Consider the following 13,577-nt stretch of genomic DNA (forward strand, 5'->3'; position numbering starts at 1 on the left):
TTGGGTCCGATTTGTCTATTCTCAATCTTATAGTGCAAGCCATTGCTGTTATGTATAGGAATTTTTCCCCTGTGCACATATTTTTCTTCAAGGCTTTCTCTCACTTTCTCCTCTATAAGATTTAGTGTCTCTGGTTTTATGTGGAGTTCTTTGATCCACTTAGACTTGAGCTTTTTAGAAGGATATATGAATGGATCAATTTGCATTCATCTACATGCTAACCACCAGTTGTGCCAGCACCATTTGTTGAAAAGGCTATCTTTTTTCCACTGGATGGTTTTAGCTCCTTTGTCCAAGATCAAGTGACCAAAGGTGTGTGGGTTCATTTCTGGGTCTTCAGTTCCATTTCATTGATTTACCTGTCTGTTGCTGTACCAGTACCAGGCAGTTTTTTTTTTTTTAATCATAATTGCTCTGTAGTACAGCTTGATGTTAGGCATGGTGATTCCACCAGAGGTTCTTTTATTGTTGAGAATAGTTTGTGCTATCCTAGGTTTTGTTGTTATTCCAGATGAATTTGCAAATTGTCCTTTCTAACTCTGTGAAGAATTGAGTTGGAAATTTGATGGGGATTGCATTGAATCTGTACATTGCTTTTGACAAGACAGCCATTTTTAATATATTAATCCTGCCAATCCTTGAGCATGGGAGATCTTTCCATCTTCTGAGATCTTCTTTGATTTCTTTCTTCAGAGACTTGAAGTTCTTATCATACAGATCTTTCACTTCCACAGAGTCAAACCAAGGTATTTTATATTATTTGGGACTATTGTGAACGGTGTTGGTTCTCTAATTTCTTTCTCAGCCTGATTATACTTTGTGTAGAGAAAGGAACCTGATCTGTTTGAGTTAATTTTATATCCAGCTAATTCACTGAAGCTGTTTTTCAGGTTTAGAAGTTCTTTGGTGGAATTGTTAGGCTCACTCATATATATTATCACATCATCTGCAAATAGTGATATTTTGACTTCTTCCTTTCCAATTTGTATCCCATTGATCTTCTTTTGTTTTCTAATTGTTCTGGCTAGGATTTCAAGTACTATATTAAATAGGTAGGGAGAAAGATGGCAGCCTTGTCTCGTCCCTGATTTTAGTGGGATTGCTTCAAAATTCTCTCCATTTAATTTTATGTTGGCTACTGGTTTGCTAAATATTGCTTTTTTATGTTTAGGCATGTGCCTGGAATTTCTGATCTCTCCAAGACTTTTATCATAAATGGGTGTTGGATTTTGTAAAATGCTTTCTCAGCATCTAACAAAATGATCATTTGGTTTTTGTCTTTGAGTTTGTTCATATAGTAGGTTAGGTTGATGGATTTCTGTACATTAAGTCATCTCTGCAGCCCTGGGATGAAGCCTACTTGATCATGGTGGATGATCATTTTGATGTGTTTTGGATTCAGTTTGTTAGGATTTTATTGAGTATATTGCATTGATATTCATAAGGCAAATTGGTCTGAAGTTCTCTTTCCTTGTTGGGTCTTTGCGTGGTTTAGGTATCAGAGAAATTAGGGCTTCAGAAAATGGATTGGGTAGAGTACCTTCTATTTCTATTTTGTGGAATAGTTTGAGGAGAATTGGAATTAGGTCTTCTTTGAAGGTCTGATAGAAGTCTGCATTAAACCCATCTGGTCCTGGGCTTTTTTTGGTTGGGAAATTATAAATGACTGCTTGTATTTCTTTAGGGGAAATGGGTCTGTTTAGATCATTAATCTGATGCTGATTTAACTTTGGTACATGGTATCTGTCTAGGAAATTTGTCCATTTCATCCAAGTTTTCTAGTTTTGTTGAGTATAAGCTTTTGTAAAAGGATCTGATGATGTTTTGGATTTCTTTATGTTCTGATGTTATGTCTCCTTTTTCATTTCTGAGTTTGTTAATTAGCATACTGTCCCTGTGCCCTCTAGTTAATCTGGCTAAGGGTTTATCTATCTTGTTAATTTTCTCAAAAAACAAAAACAAAACAGATTTTGGTTTGTTTGATTCTTTGTATATAGTTCTTTTTGTTTCCACTTGGTTGATTTCAGCCCTAATTTTGATTATTTCCTGCTGTCTACACCTCTTGGGTGAATTTGCTTTCTTTTGTTCAAGAGCTTTTAGGTGTGCTTTCAAGCTGCTAGTGTATGCTTAATTTCTTTTTGGAGGCACTCAGAGCTATGAGTTTCCCTCTGAGAAATGCTTTCATTGTCTCCCATAAGTTTAATTATGTTGTGGCTTCATTTTCATTAAACTCTAAAATGTCTTTAATCTCTTTCTTTATTTTTTCCTTGACCAAGGTATCATTGAGTAGAGTGTTGTTCAGCTTTCACGTGTGTTGACTTTCTATTATTTATGTTGTTATTGAAGATCAGCCTTATTCAGTGGTGATCTGATAGGATGCATGGGATAATTTCAATATTTTTGTATCTGTTGAGGCTTGTTTTATAACCAATTATGATGGTCAGTTTTGGAGAAGGTAGCATGAGGTGCTGAGAAGAATGTATATCCTTTTGTTTTAGAATAAAATGATCTGTAGATATCTGTTAAATCCATTTGCTTCATAATTTCTGTTAGTTTCAATGTGTCTCTCTTTAGTTTCTGATTCCAGGATCTGTCCATCGATGAGGGGTAGGTTAGGTGTTGAAGTCTCACACTATTATTGTGTGAGGTTCAATGTGTGTGCTTTGAGATTTAATAAAGTATCCTTAATGAATGTGGAATCCCTTGCATTTGGAGCATAGATATCCAGAATTGAGAGTTCATCTTGGAAGATTTTAACTTTGATGAGTATGAAATGCCCTTCCTTGTCTTTTTTGATAACTTTGGATTGGAATTCGATATTATTCTATATTAGAATGGCTACTCCAGCTTGTTTCTTCAGACCGTTTGATTGGAAAATTGTTTTTCAGCCTTTTACTCTGAGGTACTGTCTGTTTTTGTCCCTGAGGTGTGTTTCTTGTATGCAGCAAAAGTTGGGTCCTGTTTATGTAGCCAGCCATTAGTCTAAGTGTTTCTATTGGGGAATTGATTCCATTGTTATTAAGGAAAAGTAATTGGTGCTTCCTGCTATTTTTGTTGTTAGAGTTGGGATTCTGTTCTTGTTGAAACATTACTTTCTTGTTTTTTCAAGGGCATAATTTCCCTCCTTGTTTTGCAGTTTTCCCTTCATTGTCATTTGAAGGGCTGAATTCATGGAAAGATTCTGTTTGAATTTGGTTTTGTTATCAAATATCTTGGTTTCTCCATCTATGGTAATTGAAAGTTTTGTTGGGTATAGTATCCTGGGCTGGCATTTGTGTTATCTTATGGTATATATAACATCTGCCTTTATATGTTACTTGACCTTTTTCCCTTTGTGCTTTTAATATTCTCTTTATTTGCTGCATTTGTTGTTCTGATTATTATGTGTTAGGAAGAATTTCTTTTCCTGTCCAATATATTTGGAGTTCTGTAGGCTGCTTGTATGTTCATGGGCATCTCTTTCTTTAGGTTTGGGAAGTTTTCTTCTATAATTTTGTTGAAGATATTTGCTGGCCCTTTATGTTGAAAATCTTCATTCTCATCTACTCCTATTATACATAGGTTTGTTCTTCTCATTGTGCCCTGGATTTCCTGGATGTTTTGGGTTAGTATCTTTTTGTATTTTACATTTTCTTTGATTGTTGTGTCCTTGTGTTCTATGTAATCTTCTGCATCTGAGATTCTCTCTTCCATCCCTTGTATTCTGTTGCTGATGCTCACATCTGTGATTCTTGATTTCTTTCCTAGGATTTCTATCTCCAGAATTGTCTCCCTTTGGGTTTTTTTTTTTATTGTTTCTACTTCCATTTTTAGATCTTGGATAGTTTTGTCCAATTCTATCACCTGTTTGGTTGTGTTTTTCTGTAATTCTTTAAGGGATTTTGTGTTTCCTCTAAGGACTTCTACCTGTTTAGCAGCGTTGTCCTGTATTTCTTTAAGTGAGTTATTAATGCCCTTCTGAAAATCCTCTACCAGCATCAGGAGATATTATTTTAAATCTGAATCTTGCTTTTTGGGTGTGTTGGCGTATCCAGGGCTCGCTGTGGTAGGTGTACTGGGTTCTGATGATGTCAAGTGGTCTTGGTGTCTGTTAGTAAGATTTTTACATTTGTCTTTCACCATCTGATAATCTCTGGTGATAGATGTTCTTGCTGTCTTTGGCTGGAGCCTGTTTCTGCTGTGATTCTGTCAGCCTCTGTCAGCACTCCTGGTAGTCCAACACTCTCCTGAGTCCCTGTGGTCAGAGCACTCTCTGCAGGTAAGCTCTGGGCTTGCAGGGTAGGTGCACAGAAGTCTGGAACTCAGATCCACTTCTTGGCTGAGGATGAAGGTTCAAAGAGACCCTGTCCAAGAAGCTCTGTTGCTTCTGCCACCTACATGCTTTCCTGCATAGACTGATCTCAGTGATCCCAAGATCCTGGGTGTGCTAGAGCCCGTAGAGTTAGCACCCAAGATGGTGCGGGGTTGGTGCTGACTGGAAGGAACCCTAGCCACTGGTTGTGCAGGTTTCTTTTGTCCCTATTCCTGCTGGCACAAGACTCTTCAGATTTATTTGGAACAGATGTTTCGTTCCACTCACCAGTGATCTCAAGATCCTGGGTGTGCTAGGGCACCTGTGGTTTGGATTGTCGTTTGGGGACCTTGGGACTCTCCGCTGAGGTCGTGCCCAAGATATTGATGTTATTTTTATCTTTGTTTGGCTATCTTCTTTTGGGTTTGTTGAAAGAATATTGCTTTGTTACATTTTCTAGAGTGTAGTTCCCCTCCTTGTGTTGGTACTTTCCATTTATTATCCTTTATAGGGCTGGGTTTGTGAAAAGATATTATATAAATTTGATTTTGTCATGGTATATGTTGGTTTCTACATCTATGATAATTGAGAGTTTTGCTCTGTATAGTAGCCTGGGTTGGTATTTATGTTCTCTTATGGTCTGAATGAGATCTGCCCAGGATCTTCTAACTTTCATAGTCTCTGGTGAGAAGTCTGGTGTAATTCTGATAGGCCTGCCTTTAAAATTTATTTGACTTTGGTCCCTTACTGCTTTTAATATTCTTTCTTTGCTTCATGCATTTGGTGCTTTGAATATTATGTGATGGGAGGAATTTCTTTTCTGGTCCATTCTATTTGGAGTTCAATAGGCTTCTTGTATGTTTATGTCCATCTTTTTCTTTAGGTTAGGGAAGTTTTCTTTTATAAATTTTTGAAGATATTTACTGGCCCTTTAAATTGGGTGTCTTTACTCTTTTCTATACCTATTATCCTGAGGTTTCATTTTCTCATGTGTCTTTGATTTCTTGGATGTTTTGGATTAGTTGGGTTTTGCATTTTGCATTTTATTTGACTGTTGTGTCAGTGTTTTCTATGGTATCTTTTGCACCTGAGATTCTCTCTTCTCTCTTTCTTGTTGATAATGCTTTCGTCTATGACTCCTGATCTCTTTCCTAGATTTTCTATCTCTAGAGTTGTTTCCCTTTGTGATTTCTTTTTTGTTTATATTTCCATTTTTAGATACTGGATGATTTTGTTCAATTTCTTCATCTCTTTGATTGTGTTTTCCTGTAATTCTTTATAAGATTTTTGTTTTTCCTCTTTAAGGGCTTCTACCTGTTTATCTGTGTTCTCCTCTATTTCTTTAAGGGAGTTATTTTGCCCTTTTTAAAGTCCTCTACCATTGTCATGAGATGTGATTTTAAATAAGTGCCTTGCTTGTCTGGTGTTTGGTATATCCAGGGTTCACTGTGGTTGGAGAACTGGGTTCTGATGATGCCAAGTAGCCTTGGTTTCTGGTGCTTATGCTCTTGCCCTTGCCTCTCAAGATCTGGTTATCTCTGGTGTTAGCTGGTCTTACTATCTCTGACTGTGTATTGTTCCTCTTGTGCTCACAGGTGTGCCAGCACTCCTGGGAGACCAGGTCTATCCCTCCGGTATCTGGGTATGCAGCACTCTGACAGAGGATCAGCTCTGGATGCAGAGGGAAATCTGAAGATTCTTGTCCTAGGCTGCTCCTCCATTCCTGTGTCCTGAGGTTTCCTGTTAGGACCCTCTGAGCAGCAGTGGTGGTCTTCCCTGTGCTCACAGGCTTGTCCTCACTCCTGGTGGGGGCAGCTCTCTCCAGGCATTATTTGGGTATGGAGTGCTGCGGCACAGGATCAGCTCTGGGTGCTCTGGTCTCTCCTGTATTTTTTTCCCTTCCTTTCCTTTCCTTTCCTTTCCTTTCCTTTCCTTTCCTTTCCTTTCCTTTCCTTTCCTTTCCTTTCCTTTCCTTTCCTTTCCTTTCCTTTCCTTTCTNTTTCCTTTCCTTTCCTTTCCTTTCCTTTCCTTTCCTTTCCTTTCCTTTCCTTTCCTTTCCTTTCCTTTCCTTTCCTTTCCTTTCCTTTCTTTCTTTCTTTCTTTTTAGTTTTTTGAGACAAGGTAGCTCTGGCTGTTCTGGTACTCACTCTGTAGACCAGGCTGGCCTTGAACTCATATATCTGCTTGCCTCTGCCTACCAGGTGCTGGGATTAAAGACCTGTGCCACCACTGCCCAGCTCCTGTGTTTATTTATGGGAGTTATTTATAGCCTTCATAAAGCCCTCTATCGTCATAACTAAATGGGAGTTTAGATATGAATCTTGCTTTTCAGGTGTGTTGGGGTATTTAGGGCTTGCTGTTTTAGGAAAACTGGGTTCTAACATTGCCAAGTAGCATTGGTTTCTGTTGCTTATGTTCTTGTGCTGGTTCTCTGCAGTGCTAACTGGCCTTTCTGTTTTTGACTGGAGCCTGTCCCTCCTGTGAGACTGTTGTGTCAGAACTCCTGGGAGTCCAGCTGTCTCTGTGTTCTTGGGATCCTGAGATTCTGTATGTCTCAGTGCTCCTGGGAGTCATGCTGCCTCTGTGTATTTTAGTAGTGCATGGGTAGTCAGAGCCCTCTGTCTGCTCCAGACTTGGGAGCAAACCAGAAGGAATGTGTGCCTCTTAATGTGCAGGGCTTCCTGAGTCTCCTGGGTTGTTTTTGGGGGTCCCAGTTATGCTGGATGTTTGGGTAGATGTTGAAGTCTCACCTGTGATTCTGGGTGTGTCAGAGCTCCCATTTTCTATTTAAAAAAAATGAACTCTCTGTTCCATTCCACTATCCAATTTTTAATTGTGTTTCCTTGATGCTTAATGTTTTGAGTTATTTATATACTTTAGACCCCAGTTATCTGTTAGATGTATAGCTGGAAAATATTTTTACATGTTATAGGTTGCCTCTTCAGTCAAATGGCAGGGTCTTCTGCTTTATACTTTTTATTTTAACAAGGTCCTATTTGTTAATTGTCTAAATTTCTGAGTTAACTGAGTCTCATTCAGAAAGTCTTTTTCTGCTCCAATGAGTTCATGAATATTCCATATCTTCTTCTTTACCAAATTCAGAGTATCACATATTAGGTTGATTTCCTTGATCCATTTGGAATTTAGTTTTTTGGAGGGGAGGGGGGACATAAGAATTAGTTCATATTTCATGTCTAAATTGAGCTTTCTCAACATTATTTTTGAAAATGTTAGTGCTAGCACAGGTAACCTTCCTAAAAGTTATTTGTAAATGAGGACTCAAACACTCAAATACTGAAGAAACCACACAATTTAGCTGCAGGACAGAGCAAAAATACATCTTGAACTGGCCAGGGAAATGTCTCATTGCTGGTTTGCTTTCACAGTACTGTAAAGGTTATTGAACACTTCAGGGGGAAGAAAGGCATCAGTGCTCATACTCAGTACTGTAGCTTTTATGCTGGTTTATCTACAAGGTAAGATATGTTTACTGGTGCAATAGTGGCAAGAATTTTTGTGAGGCTAAATAATACCACTTTTGATAGAAATACAGCTTTCTCCATAAAAGGGAATTCATGCTTCATACTATAAACATGGCCAAAACTCATGGGTCAGAAATCATATTCCCAAAGGTGGAACCTATTGTTGTTTAACTATAGTGAAGTTGCCTCTTGTAAATATTTATATTTATAACCATAGATTTTTGCTGCTTTTAGATTTGGTTAGAAAATTTTCCTCTAATGGTTCATATTTAAAACAGAAACTCATAATTGCCACTCTCGTTGCTGAAAATTCCGTTATAAATAGAACATCCATGTATACATTGCATGAAAAACTTTAAGAAAGAAGGGACAGAATGTGTAAAAACCAGAGAATGGGAAAGATTGATGAAATGTGCTGTTCTCTTGACATTACATTACTGTTGCACACATAAATCCATAAAAGCTGTGATTATGTGAACAAAACCTGCAGAATACCAAGACAGTTAAATTCAAGCATGATGAAGGGAAATAATCCCAAGACCCCATTCAAATTTAAGTCACAATTGCAAGTCTATTGCTGCTGAAGATGAGACACTTTAGGAGTGTGGCCATTGGCAGGAGTTCCATAATCCAGTTTATAACTCCAATACCATGCACATGTGGCAAAGACTAATTAGGCACTATATTTAATACAAAATTAAGTAAAACAAATAGTAAAGAAGGAATTGTGTTGGGGAAATTTCTAGGGGAGTTTGTTAGAGAGGTGTTTATATAATCAAGATAAATTGAGTACAAATTTACAAATACCAAATTTTCAAAGAATAGATAAAAATAACTTTATAAAGGAAACTTCTCATATTTAGGTAATAGTATTGATTCAATGGGAATGGCATAAGAGTGTAGCAATGAAAATTTTAGAATATTTTTGAGATTATAATACAATTACATCTCTCACCTGTTTTCTGTTCTTCCTCCTAACACTCAAATGCATCTGACCTTATTTTTTCTTTAATTGTTGATAGATATAGATATAGATATAGATATAGATATAGATATAGATATAGATATAGATAAGGTAGACCAACGTATGTATGTATCCATAAATACATAAATACTACCTGTCCAGTCTATATAATGCTACAAATATTTATACATTTTGCCATTCTGTATTAAAGAACTAATTGGTGTGATATCACCTGAAGAATACTTTTTCTCCCACTCACAAGATTTCTTATTTCCTAAATTTCTTGGTCAAGGTGGAGACCTTGCAAGCTTTCCCCATTCCACATTAGTATAATATTGCTTGTAGTATAGTTAAGTGTGCCCACTAATCTGGGTCATTGGATGTGGAACTTTGGCTAAATCTGGAAGTTATGGAGGCTTCTTGGAGAAGAACATCAGAACTCACCTGAATATAAATAACCTGCAGATGGATGAAAATGCTGTGTCTGTCCATGTGCAGTGTTGAAGTCTGAATGTATGTAACCACATACAGAATTCATACATTTGATCTGAGGAATATTATTCTCACCCAGATTGGATTGGGCTATGCCCACCAGATGAGAAAATCACACCTTTAGGTGTTTTTTAAGGACATTCCTTGAGAGTATTATCTAATACAGAAATATCTGCCCCGAATGCAACTGACATCAGCCTCAGGCTGGACAGAAATAAAAAGAGTAGAGGGTATTCTTTTCTTTCATCTCTTAGTGGAGGCATTGCCTCTATGCGACCTCTTTTCCAGGAGTCAAAGAGTTCTCTGCAACATGATTCCATAAGCGTAATGCTCTATCTAAGCACAAAAAAAAAAAAAAAAAAAAACCAGAAATGTTGCAAACCATGCCAAAATAAATCTCCTCTCCCTTAAAATGATGTTTTGAGCCCTTTGAAAATGTGTAATTAATAAAGTACTCCAAGTAATATGAGCTGGGAACATTTAAGAAGCAATTTTGTCATGAGCACTACACTTTCATAAATTAATGGAAGTATACGGTACTTACTTTTCTCTGTTCCTTTTAATTTGTGAGGATAGAGTAGCTTTGTCTTTTGTGCAAATAGGATGAGAAAATAATACCAGTGTAGAAGTGCCCTTTGCCAGACCACAAAAATGAGTGATACTTTAATCTTTGACACCCCTGTCTCTCGGACTGTAAGAAACCTTTCTATTTTAATAAAATGTCCAATCTGTAGGGTTTTATTTTTATGCCAATAGGAACGGACTCAGGAAAAAAAAAAGTATTTAGGATTCAGACAGCTCAGAATCTAAGGTTAAAAGATTTAACTACATGCCCCTTGAGGCATTGTAGGTATGGCTGCTATGTCACATGTGTGTCAATAGGTGGCCACAGAGAAGAGTTTATGTCTGTGCTCAGTGTTCTTACCTATGAACATCTGAATTTGTAGCCTAAAATTTCCTAAGAGAAGTGAGCCTTAAATGAACACCAATCTGGTACGAGGCAGGGTCAGATGGTCTCCCAGGACAGGAAGCAAGCCTAAGACTATAAGAATTCTACAATCAGAGTGCCCCACCACCATTTGAGTGAGCCCAAAACAGATGAACCTCAAAAGTAACCACTATGGTGGGCTGTACATGGAGAAACTGTGTCAAACAACAGAACAGTGTCACTGAGTTTAAGACGGGGAGCTAACCTGAGAAGACTATCAGTCTAGTGAAGCACAGGTGTCAGGGAGCAGACCATACTCAAGATGACCTCTGCCTAGTGTTATAATGCACAAGCAGGACATAGCAGTTTTGGGACCACTCCTGATATAACTCCAGGCAGTCAGACACTCCAGATACCATAAAAGGGGGCAAATAAGTGGTATAGAAATGGAGGAAAAAGAGAAACAGAGGAATGTAGGTACAATGAAAATAGACATAACTGGAAACTGGTGGGTAATGAGAAACAACTGATGTGAGTAGCAGGTGATTCCACCTGAGGCTATGGTAGCATCCTGGCCTGTGTTGGCACTGGAGACCACATCTGGACCCACAGCCCTGCAGAGGCAGGGGTCTTTTACCACCAAAGTTTAGCAGATATCCCTGGTCTGTGGTATAATCAGGTGTTGAGCCCTACTTGGCCTTGGTTTAGGCCTTGGAGACAAACTTGAGTCTGACTCAATTTTCGAGAACAGTCATTTGCCTCTGCTTGAGAATGACTCAACATGGCCTAGATGAAATTGCCACTGCCTATCTACCACTAACGTCAAAAATTTTCATAGGCCCCGTGAAGTCAATCCATATTCCTTGTCATCTCACACCACCCCATATATGATCTTATCATATCCCCTTATCCCCACCTCCTTGCCCTGCCTATATAAGCAAATTGCTGTCACATTTAAATGAGTTCCTGCTTCTACAAGACTCCTGGCCCAATGAGATTCTTCTCAGGTTGCAGACACTCACCATCCCACTCAGCCCTGGAGAGACTGGGTGGGTTCAGGCTTATCTCTTAGCAGCTACAGGCTGGCAAAGAGCTGACACACAGAGACATGTTGAAGTCAGGGCTGTACAGAATTGGCCCTACCCCTCACCTGGGCAATGTAGGGATCTGACCCTGGAGGCAAGAAAGCTGGAGATCTATGCCCATAGCCACGTGCAATACTTACGAGAGTGTACAACACACTGTAGGAGTTGCAGGTGAGCCTGTTCCAAGTATAAGACCGTGGGAGAGCTGGTGCTCCCACATTTCTTCCATGGGTTGGTGTGAAAGGAGAAATACCCTGCTTTCACATACCCCCTCATCACTTATGGCAGGCAGGAGAGATGGACCTGGGTTCATGAGAGCAGTAAATATGGCCCTGTCCCTCATCACTGCAGAACGCAGAAGAACATGGCCTTTCATATCACCTGGGTAGTACAGTAGAGCTGGCCCTAGAAGTGGGGTTGCTGATGAGCCAGCCCTAAGAGCCTGTGTGCTTCCTCTTGTCTGCTGGTGGTGGTCAGGAAAAGGGAAAGACATACTTCTCCCCTCTCTCATCCTTCACCATCTATGGCAGGCGGGAGAGCTGATTCTGAGGACATGAGAGTGAGAGAATTGACCCTTTTCTTCACCAGCTACAACAATAGAGAGTAAGCCTTGCACCTTTCCTGGGCAGTAAGGTAGAGCTGGCCCTGGTTACCAGAATTGTAGGTGAGCTGCCCTCAAGGGCATGAGAGTGGGAGAGCCAGAGGGATTACTAACTGACCCAGATCCAGGGCTTTAAATTACCCCACTCCAACATCTACACCATTGATGCACTGTTGGATTGCATGAATGAGGCTAGTTCTATGGATGCAAAGCTGCAGAATATCTATGACACAGGACAACAAGATAAGATGTGAGATGAGTTCCAGTGAGGTTCCAGTACTGATACAACAGCAGACGCCAGAGGCCTTTTATCATACCAAGGAATCACTGCAATGAACATTTGCAAGGAAAGAAGAGACAAATGGGTACACTGTGGTACACACTGCAACACACCACAGCTTTCATGAAGAGATTTTTTTTCTTCTTTTCTTTCTTGTGGAGGAGGTTGCAGTTGAGAGTAGTTACATGGTAAGGGAGATATGAGTGGAATTGGAGTAGAATATGTGAAATTCACAAAGAACCAATAAAAAAATTTAAAATGTCAACGTTAAATATATACATTAATTCAGAATATTTAAAAGGATTTAACCTTCTTATGACCTTCTTTGCCTTGCAGATAAATTTCTTGTTGTGTTCTTACATGACTATGTTTTTTTGTTTGTTTGTTTACTTTTTTCTTTTACATTTCTGGTCTTGTACTTTCTTTTTTTGTCTGCTTCTTTTTGGCTTCTCTTCAAAGTACACCAATATTATGGGGGAAGTTACATGATAGTAAGTAAAATATAATGTCTGTCCAGGTTAATTAATTGCTGTTCGAAACTGATGTTATTACCCTCAAATTGTACTACCCATGGAACAATTAATTGATTCTGTAATTCCTTGCCTTCCCAACCCCTACGCTTAACACCCCCACCACCTTACTACTCTGGCTTAGTTGTGTTACCCCTCTGGTCTGTATGTTTTCTTCTGATACTTCCACCCCACTCAAAAATTTCACCACAAATGACACAGTCACTCCAGAGACCCTTATCTTTTTTTTTAAAGTAAAGGGAGGAAATGTTGGACCACGAAAGACAGTCTGTGTTCTGGTCGAGCGAGGCTTACTCAGGAGACCCAGTAGAAAAAGCTATAACCATAAACTATGCTCCCAGACACAAGTGCCTGACACCACATCAACTCCTCAACTCCATAATTCTGTGACTATCAGTCATATAGACAATGTTCCAAGCCCCTGGTATTTTGGCTACAGCCAGGTAAGCTCCTCCTCACAGTTACCTGGCACCTGCCAGGTAGCCAAGCCCACAATAAGAGGGGTTGCTTGGCTCCTCCTCTCTCTCTTAAACTCTTGCGCTCTTTTTTGTCTCTCACCTCTCACGTTCTCTTTCTCCTCCTTCCCCCTCTTTCTCCAAGTGGCAATGGCCAGTCTCTCCTTCTCTACCTTCTCTCTCCCTCTGCCTTTCTACAATAAATTACTTAAAATCATGGGCCATCCTTTTGTCACAGCTCCAAACTTTGTCTCTGTAACTCCTTCCATGGGTGATTGTTTCCAATTCTAAGAAGGGACAAAGTGTCCACACTTTGGTCTTCGTTCTTCTTCAGTTTCATGTGTTTTACAAATTGTATCTTATATCTTGGGTATCCTCAGTTTTTGGGCTAATATCCACTTATCAGTGAGTACATATTGTGTGAGTTCCTTTGTAATTGTGTTACCTCACTCAGGATGATGCCCTCCAG

At 39.2% G+C, this 13,577-nt stretch overlaps 1 non-coding gene across 1 annotated transcript; it reads left to right on the forward strand.

Moving 5' to 3' along the window:
- Window positions 1-10,057: 10,057 nt before the first annotated feature.
- LOC115030186 lies at window positions 10,058-10,185 on the forward strand. Its single transcript, XR_003835807.1, has one exon. It is a non-coding gene; the product is annotated as a small nucleolar RNA SNORA17 (small nucleolar RNA).
- The last annotated feature ends 3,392 nt before the right edge of the window (window positions 10,186-13,577 follow it).

Source organism: Mus caroli, chromosome X (assembly GCF_900094665.2).
Source record: "Mus caroli chromosome X, CAROLI_EIJ_v1.1, whole genome shotgun sequence".
Taxonomy (NCBI): Eukaryota; Metazoa; Chordata; class Mammalia; order Rodentia; family Muridae; genus Mus; species Mus caroli.